The following is a 25,047-nucleotide window of genomic DNA, read 5'->3' on the forward strand; positions in this document are numbered from 1 at the left end:
AGCAGACACCATAAAACAAGTTGTACTTAAAAATTGGGACATCCTCAAAAATGAAGAGGGGCTCCAAGATTTAACATGCAACAAACCTCTTATCACCTTTAAAAGGTGCCATACGATTAAAGACAAGCTGGTGAGGAGCAGACTTAAGGAGAATAAGGCCAATAATTGGCTCACTGAACGTACACCAATAGGAAGTTATAAATGTGGGAACTGATCCTTTTGTCAATTTGCTTTACAGGGCAAATATTTTTTCTTTGCAGGCATTAGGCATAGAGTTAAACAATTCACTACATGTAGAACTAAATACGTGGTATATCTGGTATTATGCTCCTGTGGATCCTTCTACATAGGGAAGACTATCCGCCCTATGTACGAGAGATTCAGGGACCATATTAATTCAGTGAAGTCAGGAAAAGGTTGTCCCAGATTGATCGACCATATCCGTACAAAACATGATTACAATACCAAATGCCTAAAATTCGCTGCCCTTGAACATGTCTCTGCTCCGGTACTAGGTGGAGATAGAGACCGCCTCCTTTTGCAAAAGGAGGCGGAGTGGATTATATGCATCGCTGCGATGGGCCCACTGGGACTAAATGATCGAAATTATTTTAGTGTTTGTCTGCACAAATAGAGAACCATGCACACAATATAGGCACACCTTAGTTGTCAGGGAATGTTATGTTACGAACTCTTCCCCCGTTCCTGTAGTAGGCGGGATGAAATTGCTTTTAGCGTCATTGGTTGCCGCGGCAACACAGACGCACTTAAATGAGCTTATGGGTAGTGTGACTTTATCAGAGGCTAGAAGAAGCGCAGGAGCGCGAAACGGCCGTCGCCAGCTGATCACTCAGCGTCCTACGCATTGTTCGTCCCAGCCCTTTGTAACTTCGATCTTCATTGCTAATAAAGAAGAATTTTACTGCAAAGTGGTGAGTGCCGCTATCATTATTCCTTCTCCTGGGATTGTTGTAACTGTCATATTATTTTTTATGTAATTGGATTGGTCTGACTATTAAGTTTACCTTAGTTCCCTAGTTAATACTTTTGTATAGGTATTGAATTACCTAGTAATTGCAGCATGTTATTTCCTCCCCCAGGCATTTCAGTGGTGCGGCTAAAACAGCGTTGCTAGGTGTCCTCCGTCTCCTATCTTCTATATACAGAAGCCAGAAGACGTAGTAGTGGGTAGTCCCAAATGCTGCGTGCGCGCTCCTATTGTACCGGGATAGTTCCGATATTCACGATAAAATTCGCAATCAACTATTCAGGAGGAAGAGGGGGTGTTTAAGTTTGGAGATAGCTGATTGGTTGGGGTGAGGCTGCGCATTCCCGAGATGAGCCAAATTAATTCTGGGTAGTTAAGGAGGGAGGTCTTAGCCTCAGGGTAAGGACATTGGCTGCCATCTTCAGAAGATAGTCAGAAAGAAGTCTTGTGAGGAGCGGTTGTTATGGACGGAATCTTATTAAACAAGTGGTATGTGAACACAATAATTAGTGATTATGGATTATTACCACAGCAGCAACAACATATATGAAAATTGAATTTTGAGTGAAAATATGACAGTTATCCTATAAATGTTCCAGATTCCATGATATATAAAAAAGAATAAAAAACATAAGAAAATGAATTAGGAAGATGACAATAAAAATAGAAATGAACATCATTTCATAAAGAGGTCGCTCTAAATCAGTTGTGTCTTTGAGGTATCCGAATCCCACAGTGACTATTAGTGGTAGTAGTGGTAGCTCTATACGTAGATTGTAAAGGATCTTGTAAGGATATATCTGGTTATACACATTCCAATTGTGGACATTACATTTAAGGGTAGTGTCACAGCAAGTGGGGATAAGAGGAACACCAAGAAAACAAACAACAACAGGTAAACAGACTATGCCCCAAAGCTAGGGAGGAGGGAATGGTAACCTCCTAACAATCCCTGAGCCCCTCCCTGACTGCTGACAGTATGAGCAAGTCCTGATGGTGAACAAACTCATACACTGGAACCTAAGCCCCGCTGACACTGCAGCAAACCCTACCTTAGGGAGAGGGGAATGAGACAGCCGGTACCTTCCACCGCGAAGGCACCAGCGTCTCCCTGAGACCTAACACATGCACAAAGGAGAAAACAGGAGGACTTAGATTGAGACGAGCGGGAAGTAGAGGATCCGAAAACAACCAATATAGAACTCCAGAAGTAAAATAGCAACCGCAAAGTCAGCAGTAAGAGGCGGAATTAAATAGAGCCTCTTAAACAGTTAACAAGCAGAATCTGTGGAGACGTGGAATCCAGCCCACAACAACAAACAGAAAGGAAACACAGAAAGGCCTGTCAGATAGACTCACGTGCTGCAAGTCTATCCGATCTTCTCAGATCTCTCATAGGGCAGGCAGTGACAGTACCCCCCCTTCTACGGGTGACCTCTGGGCACCCAGAACTGACCTTATCCGGGTGCGCCCTGTGAAAAGCCTTCAGAAGGCGACTAGCACTGACATCAGTCGCCAGAACCCACATTCTTTCTTCTGGCCCGTAACCCTTCCAATGTACGATGGTACTGAAGGGAACCACAAAGAATACACAAGCTAATTATTCTGGAGATCTGAAACTCCAGATTACCATCTACCAAGACAGGAGGTGGCAAGGGAGATGGTTCAGCAGGTTCCACATAGTTTTTCAACAAAGACCTGTGAAACACATTATGGATCTTCCAAGTCTGTGGAAGTTCAAAACGAAACGCAACCGGATTAATAATGGCAGAGATCTTGTAATGACCAATATATCTTGGGCCCAACTTCCAAGAGGGTACCTTCAACTTAATGTTCTTAGAAGACAACCACACCAAATTGCCCACACACATGTCCGGACCAGTCATACGTCTCTTGTCAGCCATACGTTTATATCTTTAGCCCATTTCTTTCAAATTGATTTGAATCTTCCGCCAGATAGATGACAATGAGGAAGAAAATCTTTCCTCTTCAGGTATACCAGAGAAGTCAGAAAAGGTACCAAACTGAAGGTTAAACCCATATGCACCAAAAAATTGTGACTTTTCAGTGGACTCCTGTCCTGTTATTTAAGGCAAACTCAGCCAAAGACAAAAATGAGGACCACTCTTTCTGATTCTCGGAGACAAAACACCTCAAATAAGTCTCCAGATTCTGGTTAGTGCACTCAGTTTGTCCATTCGACTGAGGGTGAAAAGCTGAAGAGAAGGACAACTGACTCCCAGATGAGTACATAATGCCCTCCAGCAGGGCCGGACTGGGGATAAAAAACAGCCCTGGAAAAAGTTGCATACCAGCCCCACAGAGGGGGGGGGGGGGGGGGTGTCTTTACTATTTGGTGGAATAGAGGGGGGCCTGTACTATATGGCGGCACAGAGGGAGAGCTTGTACTATATGGTGGCACAAAGGGTGAGTCTGTACTATCTGGGAGCACAAAGGGGGAGTCTGTACTATCTGGGGGCACAGAGGGGGGGCTGTACTATATGGGGGCACATGCGGGGGGGCTGTACTATATGGGGGCACAGAGGAGGGAAATTTTAATAAATGTAGTATTGTAGTATGACAGACTTGTATGACTTTAAAGGGGTTATCCAGTAATTAAAAATGTATCCCCTATCCACAGGATGGGACTCCCCCAGCGATCTCCAGAATGGGGCCCGTATTTGTCTTGGCAGACAGTGGTGGACCACTCAGCGCTGTCCCGCTATAGCCGGTGATTGGCTGAGCGGACTCCACACGGATTGGCACTGTAAGATTCATGAAGTCACTTTAAACGCATTATGCAAGCAAGATGCAGCGTGTCTGAGCCTCTGCTACATAACGCACAAACATACAGCGCAGCCGGTTCCTACAGCCCTGACACAGCCGGTATTCTGCCAGATTCCTATACCTTAGCAGAATGCTATACCCGGAAGTGACGCAGCCGCACCGGAAGTGACGAGGCCGCACCGGAATCAGTTGGAGGAGGGCGTGTGTGGATTCGTAAAAATAATTGCACCACCGCGGGAGAAGCACCTACTTCATTTGCATGCGCAAAACCGTACTCCGCACGTGCGCACTCAGCTCTGCTATGTGGTGATCCCACCACCCCAATATCCTGCAATCACCTCTGCTATGTGGTGAGGCTGAACTGCTCCAGATGATGTGTCCGCGCATGCGCACTCAGGGGTAGGGAGATCTGATAGAACATTTTGCACTGAAAAATCTACCTACCCCTGAGTGCGCACGCGCGGTATACAGTTTTGCGCATGAAAATGAAGTAGGTGCTTCTCCCACGGCGGTGCAATTATTTTTACGAATCCACACACGCCCTCCTCCAACTGATTCCGGTGCGGCCTCGTCACTTCCGGTGCGGCTGCGTCACTTCCGGGTATAGCATTCTGCTAAGGTATAGGAATCTGGCAGAATACCGGCTGTGTCAGGGCTGTAGGAACCGGCTGCGCTGTATGTTTGTGCGTTATGTAGCAGAGGCTCAGACACGCTGCATCTTGCTTGCATAATGCGTTTAAAGTGACTTCATGAATCTTACAGTGCCAATCCGTGTGGAGTCCGCTCAGCCAATCACCGGCTATAGCGGGACAGCGCTGAGTGGTCCACCGCGCGGTATACAGTTTTGCGCATGAAAATGAAGTAGGTGCTTCTCCCACGGCGGTGCAATTATTTTTACGAATCCAGTGGATCTGCGCTTGCACAGATCCACACACACCCTCCTCTAGCTGATCCCGATGCGGCCGCGTCACTTCCGGGTATAGCATTCTGCCAGGTATAGGAATCTGGCAGAACACCGGGCCCAATCATCAATCTTTTAAAGCTGTTGATAATTTTGGCTGGCTAGGGTTGAGAATTTATATGTGATCAGGATCATTTGTGATCAATGATAGAAAACTGTTGTCTGCCAAAAGTTTGATCTCTCAGGTTAGATTTGGCATTGTCAGTATGGCAAGACTGCTGAATGTGGCTGATCATTTGATTATATAATTGTGCCTCTAGCCTGAGACTGTGCATCCTCGATGCTGCTATTGAAGTATTTTCATTAGAAGCATCAGTGTGGCTACTAGACCTCAAGACCTCGTCAGCCTCCTACCTGACAGCGCTGACCAGCCTGATGACAGCTCCACACAAGCAGCAGCTACCAGGCTAAAGGACCTTGTGTGATGTCATGATCACGTGATCAGTCACATGTGTGGGAGGAGTCAGGCTCCGGGCAATGTCCGTGCCAGACAGCAGTGCTGATGGGGGGAATGGTCTCCTCTGTTACTGCACCGGCCAAGGAGCCTCAGCCTCCTCGCTGTCGGCACAGCCGGCCGTGCGGCAGTCAGAGCTACCGGCCTAACGGGAATTTTCCCGGTATCCCGGTAGGCCAGTCCGGCCCTGCCCTCCAGAACCTGGAAACAAATTGCGTCCCCCTATCAGACACCACATCAGAGGGAATGCCATGTAATTTCACAATGTTATCAATAAACACTTGAGCTAGAGTTTTGGCATTGGGCAAACTGGATAATGGTATAAAGTACGCCATCTTACTTAAGCGGTCTACCACCACCAAAATCACTGTCTTCTCAGAGGAACTAGGCAAATTGGTGATGAAGTCCACTGACAAATGTGTCCAGGGACCGGATGGGATGGACAAAGGAAGAAGAGATCCTGAAGGCCAATTTCGAGTCACCTTGGCACATGCACAGGTCTCACAGGCTGCCACATAACCCTCTACACCTTTACGTAAACCTGGCCACCAGAATCTCCGGGCAATAAGATCCACAGGGTGTCCCGCAAGGACAGTATCGTGATGTTCCTTGAACCCCTTGTGCCGAAGCCCAGAAGGAACAAACAACCTCACTGGAGGACAGGAATCGGGTGGCTCACCTTGAGCTTCCAACACCTCCGCCTTAAGTTCGGGAAAAAGGGTGGAAACCACCACCCCATCAGCCAAAATCAGAGCAGGATCCTCCGAATCCCCCCCACCAGGAAAGCTGCGTGAAAAAGCATCTGCCTTGATGTTTTTGACCCCAGGGCGATTAGTAACCATAAAATTTTAGGTAAGCCAGATTCTTATTACCATAATGGGATGAATCACTCCTTCTAACCAATGACGCCATTCTTCAAAGGCCAATTTAATGGCCAGCAACTCTATTACCAACATCATAATTTCTTTCGGCAGAAGAGAGTTTTTTTTAAACAAAAAGCACAAGGGCACCATTTGCCAGGAGAAGGACCCTGCGATAATATACTCTTGCATAGCTACTCTTTCGGGTTGGGAAACATTATACAACCGAGACTTTGGCAATTCAGCTCCGGGAATAAGGTTGACCAGACAATCATACTCTCGGTGAGGGAGTAACTCCTGATCTCCACCGTCAGAGAATACATCAGAAAAACAGAAAGAAACAGGGGGTAACATCTTAGTGGATACCACAGAAAGTGATGCCCCTAGACAGTTGTCTATACAGAAATTACTCCAATTACTGATCTGTCTTGCTTGCCAATCTATGGTAGGATTATGTTTGGTCAACCATGGTAAACCTAGCACAAGAGGGGAAGGCAAACCCTTCAGTACAAAACAAGACATGGACTCAACATGGGAATCACCCAACCTCAAATGAATATCATGCACCATATGAATCAGACACTTTTGCGAGAGAGGGGCAGAATCAATAGGAAACACAGATATCCCCTTGTTTAATGCGCTTGTTTTAAAACCATGACTCTGAACGAACTGATAGTCCACAAGGTTAACTCCTGCCCCACTGTCAACAAATACTTCCAATTCAATATTTTCGGAGACTAGTGCCACCACGGCAGGCAGAAGAAATCAGGTACTACCGGTAAAAGAAAAATACCTTCTCCGACTCCACACCCACACTGCAAAGAGTAGGAGAACTAGACCTTTTTATTTTATTTTTTTTCCTTTTTCACCTTAAGGTTTAATAAAAGGACATACATTAATAAAATGTCCTTCTTTACCACAGAAGAAACAAAGTCTTCTCTGAACCCTGAAGTTCCTATTACCAGGGCATGAAGAAACCTGTCCCAAATTGCATAGGCTTATCACAAAACAAAAGCTCGAGTGTCTCTGTATCCCACGGGACAGAAGAGGCTGTTTCCCCATATGGTAGTGCATCCCGAGTGAGGGAAACCTTGCACCTTTCTCTCAAGCATCTATCAATCCGTACGGCCAGGGACATAGCCGCCTCCAAAGAATCAGGGTTTTTGTGGAATGCCAGAACGTCTTTTAGTTTTTCAGACAGCCCTTGACAGAATTGACTACAGAGTGCTGGGTCATTCCACTCCGAATCACGCCCATCTTCTAAAATTCAGAGGAATATGACTCTGCAGAACATTCTTCCTGACTCAAACTACGCAGCTTAGATTAGTCCAGAGAAACCCGGTCTGGGTCATCATAAATAAGGCCCAGGGTCCTGAAAAATTCATCCACTGATCGAAGGGATTGGGAACCAATCAGTAGAGAAAAGGCCCAGGACTGATCATAACCTTTCAGCAGAGAAATAATAATCCCCACTTTTTTATTTCCTTCCCCAGAGGAGAGCGGACGCTGTCGAAAATACAGTTTACAAGATTCCCTGAATCGAACAAAATTATCAATCCCCCCAGAAAACCTATCTCGGAGGGTGACTTTAGATTTGAAGCTGCCCTGGTTCCCACTGACGGAACCAGACTCCTGAGAATATTGAAACTGTGCAACTGAATTACAGAGGTCAGCTACCTCCAAAGATAATCTCTGCATGCGATCTACCAGTGCATTAACAGTATCCATATCTGTACAAATCAAGGAAAATAATGACTGTGTCACTGCAAGTAGGGAAAGAGGAACACCAAGTAAACAAACTGCAACAGGTAAACAGACTAGGCCCCAAAGCTAGGGAGGAGGGAATGGTAACCTAACAATCCCTGATCCTCTCCCTGACTGCTGACAGTATGAGCAAGTACTGATGGTGAACAAACACATACACTGGAACTTAAGCCCTGCTGACACTGAAGCAAACTCTAACTTAGGGAGCGGGGAATGAGACTGCCAGTACCTTCCACCGTGAAGGGACCAGCATCTCCCTGAGATCTAGAAGTAAAACATGCACAAAAGGGAGAACAGGAGGACTTAGCTTGAGACGAGCGGGAAGCAGAGGATCCACAAAGAACATGTATAGAACTCCAGAAGGAAAATATCAACCGCAAAGTCAGCAGTAAGAGGTGCACTTAAATAAAGCCTCTTAAACGGCTAACGAGCAGAACATGTGGAGAGGGTGAGAACCAGCCCACAACAACAAACAGAAGGGAAACACAAAGACCTGTCAGATAGACTCACGTGCTGCAAGTCTATCCGATCTTCTCAGATCTCTCACAGGGCAGGCAGTGACACACATACATCCAATAGGATTATATATGACTGGTTTCAGGAAAGTTGTGGCTTAAGTGAACACTAAGCAACATAATCCCAGCAGTTGGCAGCAGTTCAAAAATGCATTAGACTATGATTAACAATATAAAAACTCTTGGCACATTAGATTTTTGACAAATAATTCCAACAGTGCCACATATTATGTGAGTTATTTATTTTATCAATTAGCGCTCGTTCAGCAGCACTATTTATTATACCAATTTAGTAGTGTAGTTTATTACACGGATTGTTCTAATACATCAACACTGTTTATCATATGTTTTCAAGTTATTTAGTAGCGTTCTCTACATATTGATTTAATCCAGTAGTGACATTCAGTTCAACGATCTTGTTTACATAATATGCTTTTATCACATTAATATTATACTGATGTGTGTTATTTTGTAATTAATGTTTTTAGGCTGGGAGTAGATCTTTTTTTTTTTTTTCTTGTTATTATTTTATGTAAACTGGGTGTTTTGAATTTGCCCAAATACTAGTAAAGTCTACAGAGGCGGTCCATAGTTTTAAATCTATATCAAACAATTATACAGGTCCTTCTAAAAAAATTAGCATATTGTGATAAAGTTCATTATTTTCTGTAATGTACTGATAAACATTAGACTTTCATATATTTTAGATTCATTACACACCAACTGAAGTAGTTCAAGCCTTTTATTGTTTTAATATTGATGATTTTGGCATACAGCTCATGAAAACCCAAAATTCCTATCTAAAAAAATTAGCATATCATGAAAAGGTTCTCTAAACGAGCTATTAACCTAATCATCTGAATCAACTAATTAACTCTAAACACCTGCAAAAGATTCCTGAGGCTTTTAAAAACTCCCAGCCTGGTTCATTACTCAAAACCGCAATCATGGGTAAGACTGCCGACCTGACTGCTGTCCAGAAGGCCATCATTGACACCCTCAAGCAAGAGGGTAAGACACAGAAATAAATTTCTGAACGAATAGGCTGTTCCCAGAGTGCTGTATCAAGGCACCTCAGTGGGAAGTCTGTGGGAAGGAAAAAGTGTGGCAGAAAACGCTGCACAACGAGAAGAGGTGACCGGACCCTGAGGAAGATTGTGGAGAAGGACCGATTCCAGACCTTGGGGGACCTGCGGAAGCAGTGGACTGAGTCTGGAGTAGAAACATCCAGAGCCACCGTGTACAGGCGTGTGCAGGAAATGGGCTACAGGTGCCGCATTCCCCAGGTCAAGCCACTTTTGAACCAGAAACAGCGGCAGAAGCGCCTGACCTGGGCTACAGAGAAGCAGCACTGGACTGTTGCATGTCATTCGGAAATCAAGGTGCCAGAGTCTGGAGGAAGACTGGGGAGAGGGAAATGCCAAAATGCCTGAAGTCCAGTGTCAAGTACCCACAGTCAGTGATGGTCTGGGGTGCCATGACAGCTGCTGGTGTTGGTCCACTGTGTTTTATCAAGGGCAGGGTCAATGCAGCTAGCTATCAGGAGATTTTGGAGCACTTCATGCTTCCATCTGCTGAAAAGCTTTATGGAGATGAAGATGTCATTTTTCAGCACGACCTGGCACCTGCTCACAGTGCCAAAACCACTGGTAAATGGTTTACTGACCATGGTATTACTGTGCTCAATTGGCCTGCCAACTCTCCTGACCTGAACCCCATAGAGAATCTGTGGGATATTGGGAAGAGAAAGTTGAGAGACGCAAGACCCAACACTCTGGATGAGCTTAAGGCCGCTATCGAAGCATCCTGGGCCTCCATAACACCTCAGCAGTGCCACAGGCTGATTGCCTCCATGCCACGCCGCATTGAAGCAGTCATTTCTGCAAAAGGATTCCCGACCAAGTATTGAGTGCATAACTGAACATAATTATTTGAAGGTTGACTTTTTTTGTATTAAAAACACTTTTCTTTTATTGGTCGGATGAAATATGCTAATTTTTTTAGATAGGAAATTTGGGTTTTCATGAGCTGTATGCCAAAATCATCAATATTAAAACAATAAAAGGCTTGAACTACTTCAGTTGGTGTGTAATGAATCTAAAATATATGAAAGTCTAATGTTTATCAGTACATTACAGAAAATAATTAACTTTATCACAATATGCTAATTTTTTTAGAAGGACCTGTATGTTAGAAATAGCCCAAAGCTAGATGTGGACATTCCCCATTTTTTCAATTTTTTCAGCAATAGGGTAATAATCTGCATAATTTATAGCAGAGTAAAGTTGCCAGTTTCCATGATCTTTTTTTGGATCAAAGGTACAATATAATTGTGGATAGGTCACTAAAAAGAAAATCTTGGAAAACCCCTTTAACATTCTAATCCACAGATACGTCCCCTAGTCCTGTTAAATGTCTTAAATCTCATTTTTGGTGTTGGCCTACCCCAATCTGTTTTCACATATAAATCAATGAGCTGACATTGGCTAAGGTTCTGGAAGGTGAAAAGTTTTATTATTCGGGATGTTCTGCCATCTTAATGTTACTGGTTAACCATGTACGGTGGATATTGGGTCTTTAGAGATGGCGCCTGCCCCGGATAAAAGTGAACGCCATAGCCACTGGGTGCCTACTGTTCCTACTGGGTACCTGCATTCCTTGGATATAATGGAGGCCATTTTGGCACCAAAGATGACAGAAATTAAAGCATGTCCAGCATGCATATGGAACCTACACTCCCTGAATTGTATGGTAGCCGTCATGGCAAATAACAGGAAGAATTTAGTGTTAGGAACCCGTCTTACAGAGATCGCCTTGACGTGCGTCAGACGGCCTCAAATAGTTTTGTACAAAATGATTTGCCAAGCATCTCTAATTTAAAAGTATAGCACTAGCAATTATTATGCATTTTTGTACTTTATTTGGTTTGCAGAGAGCTGTTGCATTGCATGTTTTGTTTTACAGTGTTGTTCTCAGCCATAGCAACGTTCCCTTGCGCATTGGGATGTGCTGACTGACCCCCTTTTTCTTTGCAACCCGTGGCTAATGTCTGTGATCAGCGGTAATGTCGACTGCAGACATTTAACCCTCCAGATTCCGGGTAAGGAACACCTCGCCCGGGTTCGAGATCAGGGAAGGTGTTCATGCGTTCATGCATAGTAATGAGCCTGTACTAGGCTTCTGGGCTCATTACTTGTATATTACAGTTCAGGGTAGCAGGTGGCAATTCTGAACTGTTATATAGTGATTTCTGTATAGAATAATGGAATAAATTCAATTATACTATACAAATTGTACGTTGGGGTCAAATTGGGGACCTAACTGAAAGAAAAAAAAATATAGAAAATATTTTAAAAAAATATAAAAATTGAAATCACTCCCTTTCCCCCAAATAAAAATAAACAATTTTAAATTTTAAAATAAAAATAAACAATTTTAAAAATAAGCAATGGTTGTCTTTTATTCTTGACAAAACAATAAGGCAGTAAACGGCAGTGACCAGCTTGCTCCAGCTGGCCTTAAAGAAACAAAAAGTCCCATATCTATAGCACAACTCAGGTATGGTTTTGCATAGTACCGTAACCCCACAGGGTGTATGTGGACCTCTCTTTGTCCTCAGTATTTCAGCTCAGACTCTGATCCAACACAGCAATCGACAGAGCTCCACTGTCAGAGAGAGGTAATCACCACCACCTGAAACTGCTGGCTGTTTTGTAGGCCACTAAAGACCCGGCCTGGAACATGGGGAGTAGTCACCCACCCAGCACTATAACTACTCCCAGTAAGAGCCGTCCCGGATCAGCTATTCACAGCTATACTAAATAAACTAATTGTCAACCACCTACTGCCGCTGACACTTTGGAAATACTGGCTTCTACTTCATCAAGGGCAGGATCCTCAGTGACACATTACCATCAACGATGGTCCCTTGTGCCTTTCTACCTACCCACCCCCTCTCTGGCCAAGGCCGGGGGTCTGGGCAACTTCAGTGAGCATGTAGTGTACTCTAGAGAGGGTATCTGCATTCCCTTGTAGCTTGCCCGGCCTATTCTCCACAGAAAACCTAAAATACTGTAGAGCCAGAAACCAGTGGGTGACCCGGGCATTGTTACTCTTTTTCTCCCTAAGGCCCCTTGCAGACGAGCGTGTCCTAAATAGGTCCGGATGCGTTGCGTCTGCGATCAGGGAAAATTGTGCGAATAGGAGCGCAATTGCAGTCAGTTTTGACTGCGATTGCGTTCCGATGTTCAGTTTTTATTGCGCTTTGCGTTTTGCATGCGCGTGATCAAAAGCTGACTGTGGTACCCAGACCCGAACCCGGACTTCTTCACTGAAGTTCAAGTTTGGAATCGGTGTTCTGTATATTTTTATTATTTTCCATTATAACATGGTTATAATGGAAAATAATAACATTCTTTAATTCAGAATGCTAAGTAAAAGGTCCATTGTGGGGTTAAAAAAGAAAACTCATGTAATTCACCTCATCCACTTGATCACGCAGCCGGGCTCATCTTCTTTTTTCTTCTTCTTGCAGGACGTGGCTGGAAAAGGACCTTCGGTGACGTGCTCGTGCTCCCCACGTGGTGAGCATTGCACCCGCGCTGAATTCTTGCCCGTGTGAAAGGGGCCTTAGCCATTTCAGAGGGGCATGATCCGATACCAGCTTAAATTTCCGCCCAGGAGGTAATCAAGTGCCCACCTAATGGCCAAGCATTCTCTCTCAATTATAGAATAATTCCCCTCTGCCGGAGACAGCTTTCTGCTGAGATAACACACAGGATGTTACTCCCCATTTATGACCTGAGACATCACCGCCCCTAGGCCTAACTCTGATGCATTTGTCTGAATGATAAACTCTCGGGAGAAGTCAGGAGCTACCAAGAATGGCTGTCTACAGAGGGCCAACTTAAGCTTCTGGAAGGCCTCTTCAGCCTCGGGGAACCACTTGATCATGGCAGACTTTCCCCCCATTGTAAGGTCGTAAGGTCGGTCAGGGGTACTGCTATTTAACCACCTCCGGACCGCCTAACGCAGATGTGCGGTCCGCAGGTGGCAGCCCTGCGCTCAACGACGCATATACGCGTCATCTCGCGAGGGCCGGGATTTCCTGTGAACGCGCGCACACAGGCGCGCGCGCTCACAGGAACGGAAGGTAAGCGAGTGGATCTCCAGCCTGCCAGCGGCGATCGCTCGCTGGCAGGCTGGAGATCCAAATTTTTTAACCCCTAACAGGTATATTAGACGCTGTTTTCATAACAGCGTCTAATATACCTCCTACCTGGTCCTCTGGTGGTCCCTTTTGTTAGGATCGACCACCAGAGGACTCAGGTAGGTCAGTACAGTCGCACCAAACACCACACTACACTACACTACACTACACCCCCCCCGTCACTTATTAACCCCTTATAAACCCCTGATCACCCATGATCACCCCATATAAACTCCCTGATCACCCCCCTGTCATTGATCACCGCCCTGTCATTGATCACCCCCCTGTCAGGCTCCGTTCAGACGTCCGTATGATTTTTACGGATCCACGGATACATGGATCGGATCCGCAAAAAACATACGGACGTCTGAATGGAGCCTTACAGGGGGGTGATCAATGACAGGCGGGTGATCACCCATATACACTCCCTGATCACCCCCTGTCATTGATCACCCCCCTGTCATTGATCACTCCCCTGTAAGGCTCCATTCAGACGTCCGCATGATTTTTACGGATACATGGATACATGGATCGGATCCGCAAAACACATGCGGACGTCTGAATGGAGCCTTACAGGGGGTGATCAATGACAGGCGGGTGATCACCCATATACACTCCCTGATCACCCCCCTGTCATTGATAACCCCCCTGTAAGGCTCCATTCAGACGTCCGCATGCGTTCTGTGGATCCGATCCATGTATCCATGGATCCGTAAAAAATCATGCGGATGTCTGAATGGAGCCTTACAGGGGGGGTGATCAGTGACAGGGGGGTGATCACCCTGATTACCCTGATCACCCCCTGTCATTGATAACCCCCCTGTAAGGCTCCATTCAGACGTCCGCATGCGTTCTGTGGATCCGATCCATGTATCCATGTATCCGTAAAAAATCATGCGGATGTCTGAATGGAGCCTTACAGGGGGGGTGATCAGTGACAGGGGGGTGATCACCCTGATTACCCTGATCACCCCCTGTCATTGATAACCCCCCTGTAAGGCTCCATTCAGACGTCCGCATGCGTTCTGTGGATCCGATCCATGTATCCATGGATCCGTAAAAAATCATGCGGATGTCTGAATGGAGCCTTACAGGGGGGGTGATCAGTGACAGGGGGGTGATCACCCTGATTACCCTGACCACCCCCTGTCATTGATAACCCCCCTGTAAGGCTCCATTCAGACGTCCGCATGCGTTTTGTGGATCCGATCCATGTATTCATGGATCCGTAAAAAATCATGCGGATGTCTGAATGGAGCCTTACAGGGGGGGTGATCAATGACAGGGGGGTGATCAGGGAGTCTATATGGGTGATCACCCCCCTGTCATTGATCACCCCCCTGTCATTGATCACCCCCCCCCCCCCCTGGTAAGGCTCCATTCAGACATTTTTTTTGGCACAAGTTAGCGGAAATTTTTTGTTTGTTTTTGTTTTTTCTTACTAAGTCTCATATTCCACTAACTTGTGTCAAAAAATAAAATCTCACATGGACGCACCATACCCCTCACGGAATCCAAATGCGTAAACATTTTTAGACATTTATATTCCAGACTTCTTCTCACGCTTTAGGGCCCCTAAAAAGCCAGGGCAGTATAAATACCCCACATGTGACCCCATTTCGGAAAGAAGACACCCCAAGGTATTCCGTGAGGGGCATATTGAGTCCATGAAAGATTGAAATTTTTGTCCTAAGTTAGCGGAAAGTGAGACTTTGTGAGAAAAAAACAAAAAAAAATCAATATCCGCTAACTTATGCAAAAAAAATAAAAATTCTAGGAACTCGCCATGCCCCTCATTGAATACCTTGGGGTGTCTTCTTTCCAAAGTGGGGTCACATGTGGGGTATTTATACTGCCCGGGCATTATACTGCCCGAAAGTGTGAGAAGAAGTCTGGGATCCAAATGTCTAAAAATGCCCTCCTAAAAGGAATTTGGGCCCCTTTGCGCATCTAGGCTGCAAAAAAGTGTGACACATCTGGTATCGCCGTACTCAGGAGAAGTTGGGGAATGTGTTTTGGGGTGTCATTTTACATATACCCATGCTGGGTGAGAAAAATATCTTGGTCAAATGCCAACTTTGTATAAAAAAATGGGAAAAGTTGTCTTTTGCCAAGATATTTCTCTCACCCAGCATGGGTATATGTAAAATGACACACCAAAACACATTGCCCAACTTCTCCTGAGTACGGCGATACCACATGTGTGACACTTTTTTGCAGCCAAGGTGGGCAAAGGGGCACATATTCCAAAGTGCACCTTTCGGATTTCGCAGGCCATTTTTTACACATTTTGATTGCAAGGTACTTCTTACACATTTGGGCCCCTAAATTGCCAGGGCAGTATAACTACGCCACAAGTGACCCCGTTTTGGAAAGAAGACACCCCAAGGTATTCCGTGAGGGGCACGGCGAGTTCCTAGAATTTTTTATTTTTTGTCACAAGTTAGCGGAAAATGATGATTTTTCTTTTTTTTTCTTTTTTCCTTACAAAGTCTCATATTCCACTAACTTGCGACAAAAAATAAAAAATTCTTGGAACTCGCCATGCCCCTCACGGCAGTGGCGTAGCGTGGGTTGCCAGCACCCGGGGCGAGCCATGTATTGCGCCCCCCCCCCCTCCCAACCTGTGGACACGCCCCTTTTACAGCTAATGTAGCAGTCCTATGTAACACCACAGATAACATGGTGACAACGCTCTAAGTACAGATGATGTAGTAGATGGGTATAAGGCCCCAGAATTCAGAACACGCACAGTGTGACCTGAAGTCTGGGGCCAGGATGCAGCAGGGATGCGCCAAATTCTCAATCCACCCCCCCCCCCCAACCCTACCGTATAACAAATATGTGTTTGGACATTACATACATCACTACAAAATATACAGTATAATACAGCACCACATACCTCATCCATCCAGTGACGTCTCCTGTGATGTAGACTTTCCTCAGCATCTTCATTCAGAGATAAGACCGCCATGACACCTTCTTTCAGCCACGTCACATCTCTGCAGAGTTTTATTAATATTAGTTATTATTATTATATATAATGCCCCACTCTGTATAATGACCCCTCTGTAATATTAGGATATATAATGGGCCATTATATATCCTAATAATACAGAGGGGGCCATTATATATAATAATTATCCAGAGGGTCCATTATATATCCTAATATTACAGAGGGGTCATTATATATAATAATTATACAGAGGGGCATTATATATATATAATATTAATACAGAGGGGGCCATTATATATCCTAATATTACAGAGGGGTCACTATATATAATATACAGAGAGGCCATTATATATTATAGTTATACAGAAGGGGCCATAATAAATAATTATACAAAGGAGCCATTATATATTATACAGAGGGGCCATTATAATAATACAGAGGGGCCATTATATATTATAATAATACAGAGGGGCCATTATATATTATAGTTATACAGAAGGGGCCATAATAAATAATAATTATACAAAGGAGCCATTATATATTATACAGAGGGGCCATTATATATTATAATAATACAGAGGGGCCATTATATATCCTAATATTACAGAGGGGCCATTATATATTATAGTTATACAGAGAGGCTATTAATAATGGGCCCTCTGTATAATTATTATATATTATGGCCCCCTTGTATAATTCTAATATATAATGGCCCCTCTGTATTATTATAATATATAATGGCCCCTCTGTATTATTATAATATATAATGGCCCCTCTGTATTATTATAATATATAATGGCCCCTCTGTATTATTATAATATATAATGGCCCCTCTGTATTATTATAATGGCCCCTCTGTATAATATATAATGACTCCTTTGTATAATTATTATTTATTATGGCCCCCTCTGTATAACTATAATATATAATGGCCTTCTGTATAATGTATCATGGCCCCTCTGTATAATATAAAACGGTACCCATTCTTTAAATATACTGGCCACCTCCATAGTGCCCCCAGTACTTACATAAAAAAAAAAAAAAAGTACTCACCTCTCTTCATCACCTCTTGCAGTCTTTGCTTGGGCGTCCCGGCGCAGGCAGTCAGGAAAACATCACCGTGGCCTCCTGCGCCGCGTCATCGCGTCATCTCGCGAGACCCGGCGCAGGCAGTCAGGAACACATCACCGTGGCCTCCTGCGCCGCGTCATCGCGTCATCTCGCGAGACCCGGCGCAGGAGGTCACGGTCATATAATCACGATCTCCTGGACTCCTGCGCCGCTCTACTGCGTTTTAAAGCTTGATGCCAGGCGGAACGGAGGGGATGGGAGCCATAGGCTTCCATCACCCTCATTTTACTGCCTTCTGCCTGGCGCCCCCTACAATTTGGCGCCCGGGGCAACGGCCCCCCTGGCCCCCCCCACGCTACGCCCCTGCCTCACGGAATACCTTGGGGTGTCTTCTTTCCAAAATGGGGTCACTTGTGGCGTAGTTATACTGCCCTGGCAATTTAGGGGCCCAAATGTGTGAGAAGAACTTTGCAATCAAAATGTGTAAAAAATGCCCTGCAAAATCCGAAAGGTGCACTTTGGAATATGTGCCCCTTTGCCCACCTTGGCAGCAAAAAAGTGTGACACATCTGGTATCGCCGTACTCAGGAGAAGTTGGGCAATGTGTTTTGGGGTGTCATTTTACATATACCCATGCTGGGTGAGAAAAATATCTTGGTCAAATGCCAACTTTGTATAAAAAAATGGGAAAAGTTGTCTTTTGCCAAGATATTTCTCTCACCCAGCATGGGTATATGTAAAATGACACCCCAAAACACATTCCCCAACTTCTCCTGAGTACGGCGATACCAGATGTGTGACACTTTTTTGATGCCAAGGTGGGCAAAGGGGCACATATTCCAAAGTGCACCTTTCGGATTTCACCGGTCATTTTTTTACAGATTTTGATTGCAAAGTACTTCTCACACATTTGGGCCCCTAAATTGCCAGGGCAGTATAACTACGCCAGAAGTGACCCCATTTTGGAAAGAAGACACCCCAAGGTATTCCGTGAGGGGCATGGCGAGTTCCTAGAATTTTTTATTTTTTGTCGCAAGTTAGTGGAATATGAGACTTTGTAAGGAAAAAAGAGAAAAAAAAAAAATCATCATTTTCCGCTAACTTGTGACAAAAAATAAAAAATTCTAGGAACTCGCCATGCCCCTCACGGAATACCTTGGGGTGTTTTCTTTCCAAAATGGGGTCACTTGTGGCGTAGTTATACTGCCCTGGCAATTTAGGGGCCCAAATGTGTGAGAAGTACCTTGCAATCAAAATGTGTAAAAAAATGGCCTGCAAAATCTGAAAGGTGCACTTTGGAATATGTGCCCCTTTGCCCACCTTGGCAGCAAAAAAGTGTGACACATCTGGTATCGCCGTACTCAGGAGAAGTTGGGGAATGTGTTTTGGGGTGTCATTTTACATATACCCATGCTGGGTGAGAGAAATATCTTGGCAAAAGACAACTTTTCCCATTTTTTTATACAAAGTTGGCATTTGACCAAGATATTTTTCTCACCCAGCATGGGTATATGTAAAATGACACCCCAAAACACATTCCCCAACTTCTCCTGAGTACGGCGATACCAGATGTGTCACACGTTTTTGTTGCCAAGGTGGGCAAAGGGGCACATATTCCAAAGTGCACCTTTTGGATTTCACCGGTCATTTTTTACACATTTTGATTGCAAAGTTCTTCTCACACATTTGGGCCCCTAAATTGCCAGGGCAGTATAACTACCCCACAAGTGACCCCATTTTGGAAAGAAGACACCCCAAGGTATTCCGTGAGGGGCATGGCAAGTTTTTAGAATTTTTTATTTTTTGTCGCAAGTTAGTGGAATATGAGACTTTGTAAGGAAAAAAGAGAAAAAAAAAAAATCATCATTTTCCGCTAACTTGTGACAAAAAATAAAAAATTCTAGGAACTCGCCATGCCCCTCACGGAATACCTTGGGGTGTTTTCTTTCCAAAATGGGGTCACTTGTGGCGTAGTTATACTGCCCTGGCAATTTAGGGGCCCAAATGTGTGAGAAGTACCTTGCAATCAAAATGTGTAAACAAATGGCCTGCAAAATCTGAAAGGTGCACTTTGGAATATGTGCCCCTTTGCCCACCTTGGCAGCAAAAAAGTGTGACACATCTGGTATCGCCGTACTCAGGAGAAGTTGGGGAATGTGTTTTGGGGTGTCATTTTACATATACCCATGCTGGGTGAGAGAAATATCTTGGCAAAAGACAACTTTTCCCATTTTTTTATACAAAGTTGGCATTTGACCAAGATATTTTTCTCACCCAGCATGGGTATATGTAAAATGACACCCCAAAACACATTGCCCAACTTCTCCTGAGTACGGCGATACCAGATGTGTCACACTTTTTTGCTGCCAAGGTGGGCAAAGGGGCACATATTCCAAAGTGCACCTTTTGGATTTCACCGGTCATTTTTTACACATTTTGATTGCAAAGTTCTTCTCACACATTTGGGCCCCTAAATTGCCAGGGCAGTATAACTACCCCACAAGTGACCCCATTTTGGAAAGAAGACACCCCAAGGTATTCCGTGAGGGGCATGGCAAGTTTTTAGAATTTTTTATTTTTTGTCGCAAGTTAGTGGAATATGAGACTTTGTAAGAAAAAAAAAAAAAAAAAAAATCATCATCATTTTCCGCTAACTTGTGACAAAAAATAAAAAGTTCTATGAACTCACTATGCCCATCAGCGAATACCTTAGGGTGTCTACTTTCCGAAATGGGGTCATTTGTGGGGGTTTTCTACTGTTTGGGCATTGTAGAACCTCAGGAATCATGACAGGTGCTCAGAAAGTCAGAGCTGTTTCAAAAAGCGGAAATTCACATTTTTGTACCATAGTTTGTAAATGCTATAACTTTTACCCAAACCATTTTTTTTTGCCCAAACATTTTTTTTTTATCAAAGACATGTAGAACAATAAATTTGGCGAAAAATGTATATATGGATGTCGTTTTTTTTGCAAAATTTTACAGCTGAAAGTGAAAAATGTCATTCTTTTGCAAAAAAATCGTTACATTTTGATTAATAACAAAAAAAGTAAAAATGTCAGCAGCAATAAAATACCACCAAATGAAAGCTCTATTAGTGAGAAGAAAAGGAGGTAAAATTCATTTGGGTGGTAAGTTGCATGACCGAGCGATAAACGGTGAAAGGAGTGTAGTGCCGAAGTGTAAAAAGTGCTCTGGTCATGAAGGGGGTTTCACCTAGCGGGGCTGAAGTGGTTAAGCGAACTTGGGGGCAAATCTCCTATAATATCCCTGTATATTAGCCTGTTTCTTGGTAAGTGGGCAGGGCCATTCTTGGATAGATTCCACCTTATTTACTTGGGGTTTATCACCCCTCTTCCCACGATGTATCCCATGGCACACTTACTTGGATTTTTAGTGAAGCCTTCCTTTTTTAGAGATCGAGAACGGCTTGAATTTTACTGAGGTAACTCTCCCAATCCCGACTGAAGATTACTATGTCACTCAAGTAAGCTGCCGCATATTCCCTGTGTGGGCGTAAGATCTGGTCCATAGCCCTCTGAAAAGTGGCGGGAGCCCCTTGCAAACCAAATGGCATCCTGATGTACTGGAAGGACCCTTCTGGTGTGGGAAACGCTGTCTTTTCTCTAGCTTCTTTTGATAAAAGAATTTGCCAGTACCCCTTGCTAAGATCTAGGGTAGTTAAATAGGGAGCTAGCCCTAGTCTCTCAATAAGCTCATCCACCCGGGGCATGGGGTATGCTTCTACCTTGGATACCTCGTTTAACTTGCGCTAGTTCAAAATCAAGATCCACGATGGCGGCGCATGCACCACGCGAGGCCCAGAGTCTCCTCAGATTTTTCAAGTTAGCAGTGTTATTCCTGCTCATTTCGGGTCTGTTCGTTCAGAGCAGCTTCGCTTTTAAATCTTACACCCGACATGAGCTTTGGATATAGGATTACACAACTCTGACTGTTTTATCAGCAACCTTCGATTCATCCCTGAATTAAGAAGAACACCCGACGCTTCGCAGGCTACTCGGCCGACCAGAAGTGCTTGAAGACGGCGCAGGGACCGCAAACAAAGGTGGGGGAAGCGCTGCGGGCTAACAGCTAAGCTAAGGCTAACACCATATCAGCTTTCTTTACCCAGCATTTTCCTTGCTAATGTGCGGTCCCTGGTGAACAAAATGGATGAGTTACGACTATGGATTACTGACAACAGGATACTTATGGATTGTAATGTCATGATACTCACGGAAACATGGCTACACAGCAGAATATCTGTGTTGTCGAGCTGGTCGGACGCCATGCATATATCCCACTGGATGCTAATGCCAAGCTTGCTGTGAGCGAACTTCATGCGGTCATTAGCAAACAACAATATGGCTGGACATTCAGGCCATCTCTGACTATAAGCTCAGCAATTCCACACAGACAGCCATGACTGTGTCCTCCCTCGATGAGCTAAATGATTTTTATGCTCGTTTTGACAAGGACAATAAGGAAAAGTTTGCCAAAACCTTACCCTCTGATGGCTGTCATACCTTTACTCGCACCATCACAGATGTCCAAAACGCACTGAGATGGCCCTGACGGCATTCCTGGACGTGTGCTTCGAGCATGTGCTGAGCAGCTTGCAGGGGTCTTTACTGACATCTTCAACCCGTCGCTTGCCCAGGCAGTAGTACCAGCGTGCTTCAAGACCACCTCTATTGTGCCAGTGCCTGAACGACTATCGCCCTGTAGCATTCACGCCTATAGTTATGAAGTGCTTTGAGCTACTGGTCCTGGCACACCTCAAGTTTGCTTGCCCCTCACACTGGATCCTTAACAATTAAGTAATAGGAGTACAGAGGATGCTGTATCTACGGCGCTTCACTGTGTACTCTCACACCTGGATAACAAGAATACTTATGCAAGAATGCTGTTTGTTGACTTCAGCTCAGCATTCAATACAGTCATTCCCTCCAAGTTGATCACTAAGCTTGTGGATCTTGGAGTATCTGTAACTGGATCATGGACTTTTTGACCAACAGACCCCAGCATGTTAGGTCAGGAAATAACTGTTCCACCACCATCACACTCAACACTGGCACTCCACAGGTCTGTGTACTGACCCCGTTCCTCTACTCTCTTTTCACCTATTACTGCAGGTGTAGGTGTGGATCCAATTCCATCATTAAGTGTGCAGATGACACCACAGTGATTGGTCTCATCACTGACAACGATGAGTCTGACTATAGGGAAGAAGCAAAGCACTTAGCTGTGTGGTGCACTGATAACCTGCTCCTGAATACCAGCAAAACAAAAGCGCTCATTGTGGACTTCAGGAAGGAGAAGAGAGACACCATCCACATAAATGGCACAGCTGTTGAACGGGTTTCCAGCTTTAAGTTCCTGGGGACCTATATCTGAGAATCTGTCCTGGTCAACCAAAATCCCCGGCCTGGTGAAGAAGGCTTCTTTTTTTTGAGGATACTGAAGAAAAACCACCTGTCTGCTGACATACTGGGTAACGTCTATCGCTGTGGGTGGTGACAACTGCACAACCCATCACAGGGACCCCACTTCCTGCTATTGAGGATGTTCACAAGAAGAGATGTCTACGTTGCGCACGCATCATTCTTAGGGACTCCTCTCATCCTGCCAATAAACTCTTCCAGCTCCTTCCTTCGAGAAGGCGCTGCAGGACCCTTCAGACTAAAACCATCAGGTTTAGGAAGAGTTTCTTCCCCACAGCTGTTATCCTACTGAACTCAAGCCCCCGATGAACATTTTCATCCACACTCACTTAACACTCTACACTCCTCCTCCCCTCCATTCTCCCCAATAACCATGATCATGACTGTCATTCATTCTTAACATTCACGGTATGTTCACATTGGTTACAGCTATAGTTGGGACATAGCATAAGTCTCTGTTATAGTACGTACTTACCCTTATAGTACGTACACTTATACTGTTCACTATTATAGTCTGTTCATAGCACTACTCTTCCACTTCTGGAGCTTTATTCATAGCATTCTGCAGATCTGTTTACTATACATCTGTAAAATTGTATATATGTAGCACATCTGTATACTTGTTCATAGTACATCTGTATATTTGCCATCTGTATAGCAATATAGAAACAGTTCATCTGTATATCTGTATACTTGAGCATATCTGTATATATGTATACATCAGTACACCTATATATTTGTCCATAGTACATCCCACTTTTAGATTCCTCTACCACCCCCAGCTTTATCATTTTCTGGACCTCCTTGGACACAACCTCCCTACGGACCTCAGGAATCCTACAAGGTTTTAAATTTACTCTCGCATGAGGCTCTGTAATGATCTCATGTTCTACAACATTGGTTAACCCTGGTATTTCTGTAAATAAGTCCCTATTCTGCTGCAACAGGAGCTTGCATTGGTATTTTTCGGGAAGGGGGGCAGGGCTTCTGCAATCTTCACATTCTCTATGGTGGCGTCTGGTTGGGTCATCAGACAAGGAGCCTCAGGAGGATACCTATCTTTCCATGGCTTAAGCAGGTTGATATGGTAAATCTGATAGGGCTTTCTCCTACCTGGCTGGTGTACCAACTCTCTCAACTATCTCATAGGGCTGTTGACATTTTGCCAGGAATTTGCTCTCCACTGTGGGCACTAGGACTAGAACCCAGTCCCCTGGACTAAACTGTCTAAGACGAGCAGACCGGTTATATATTTAGCTTGTGCCTCTTGAGCCCAGAGAAGATTCTGCTTCACAATGGGCATTACCTGAGCTATTCGCTCTTGCAGTGTGGTGACATGTTCAATCACGCTTTTGTAAGGTGTGCCCTCGCTCTTCCAGGTCTCCTTAGCTACAGTTGCAAGAAAAAGTATGTGAACCCTTTCAAATGATATGGATTTCTGCACAAATTGGTCATAAAATGTGATCTGATCTTCATCTAAGTCACAACAATAGACAATCACAGTCTGCTTAAACTAATAACACACAAAGAATTAAATGTTACCATGTTTTTATTGAAAACACCATGTAAACATTCACAGTGCAGGTGGAAAAAGTATGTGAACCCTTGGATTTAATAAATGGTTGAACCTCCTTTGGCAGCAATAACTTCAACCAAACATTTCCTGTAGTTGCAGATCAGACATGCACAACGGTCAGGAGTAATTCTTGACCATTCCTCTTTACAGAAATGTTTTAGTTCAGCAATATTCTTGAGATGTCTGGTGTGAATCGCTTTCTGGAGGTCATGCCACAGCAACTCAATTGGGTTGAGGTCAGGACTCTGACTGGGCCACTCCAGAAGGCGTATTTCCTTATGTTTAAGCCATTCTGTTGTTGATTTACTTCTATGCTTTGGGTCATTGTCCTGTTGCAAAACCCATCTTCTGTTGAGCTTCAGCTGGTGGAAAGATGGCCTTAAGTTCTCCTGCAAAATGCCTTGATAAACTTGGGAATTCATTTTTCCTTCGATGATAGCAATCCGTTAAGGCCCTGACACAG

The sequence above is a fragment of the Bufo gargarizans genome, chromosome 1, assembly GCF_014858855.1.
Source record: "Bufo gargarizans isolate SCDJY-AF-19 chromosome 1, ASM1485885v1, whole genome shotgun sequence".
Lineage (NCBI taxonomy): Eukaryota > Metazoa > Chordata > Amphibia > Anura > Bufonidae > Bufo > Bufo gargarizans.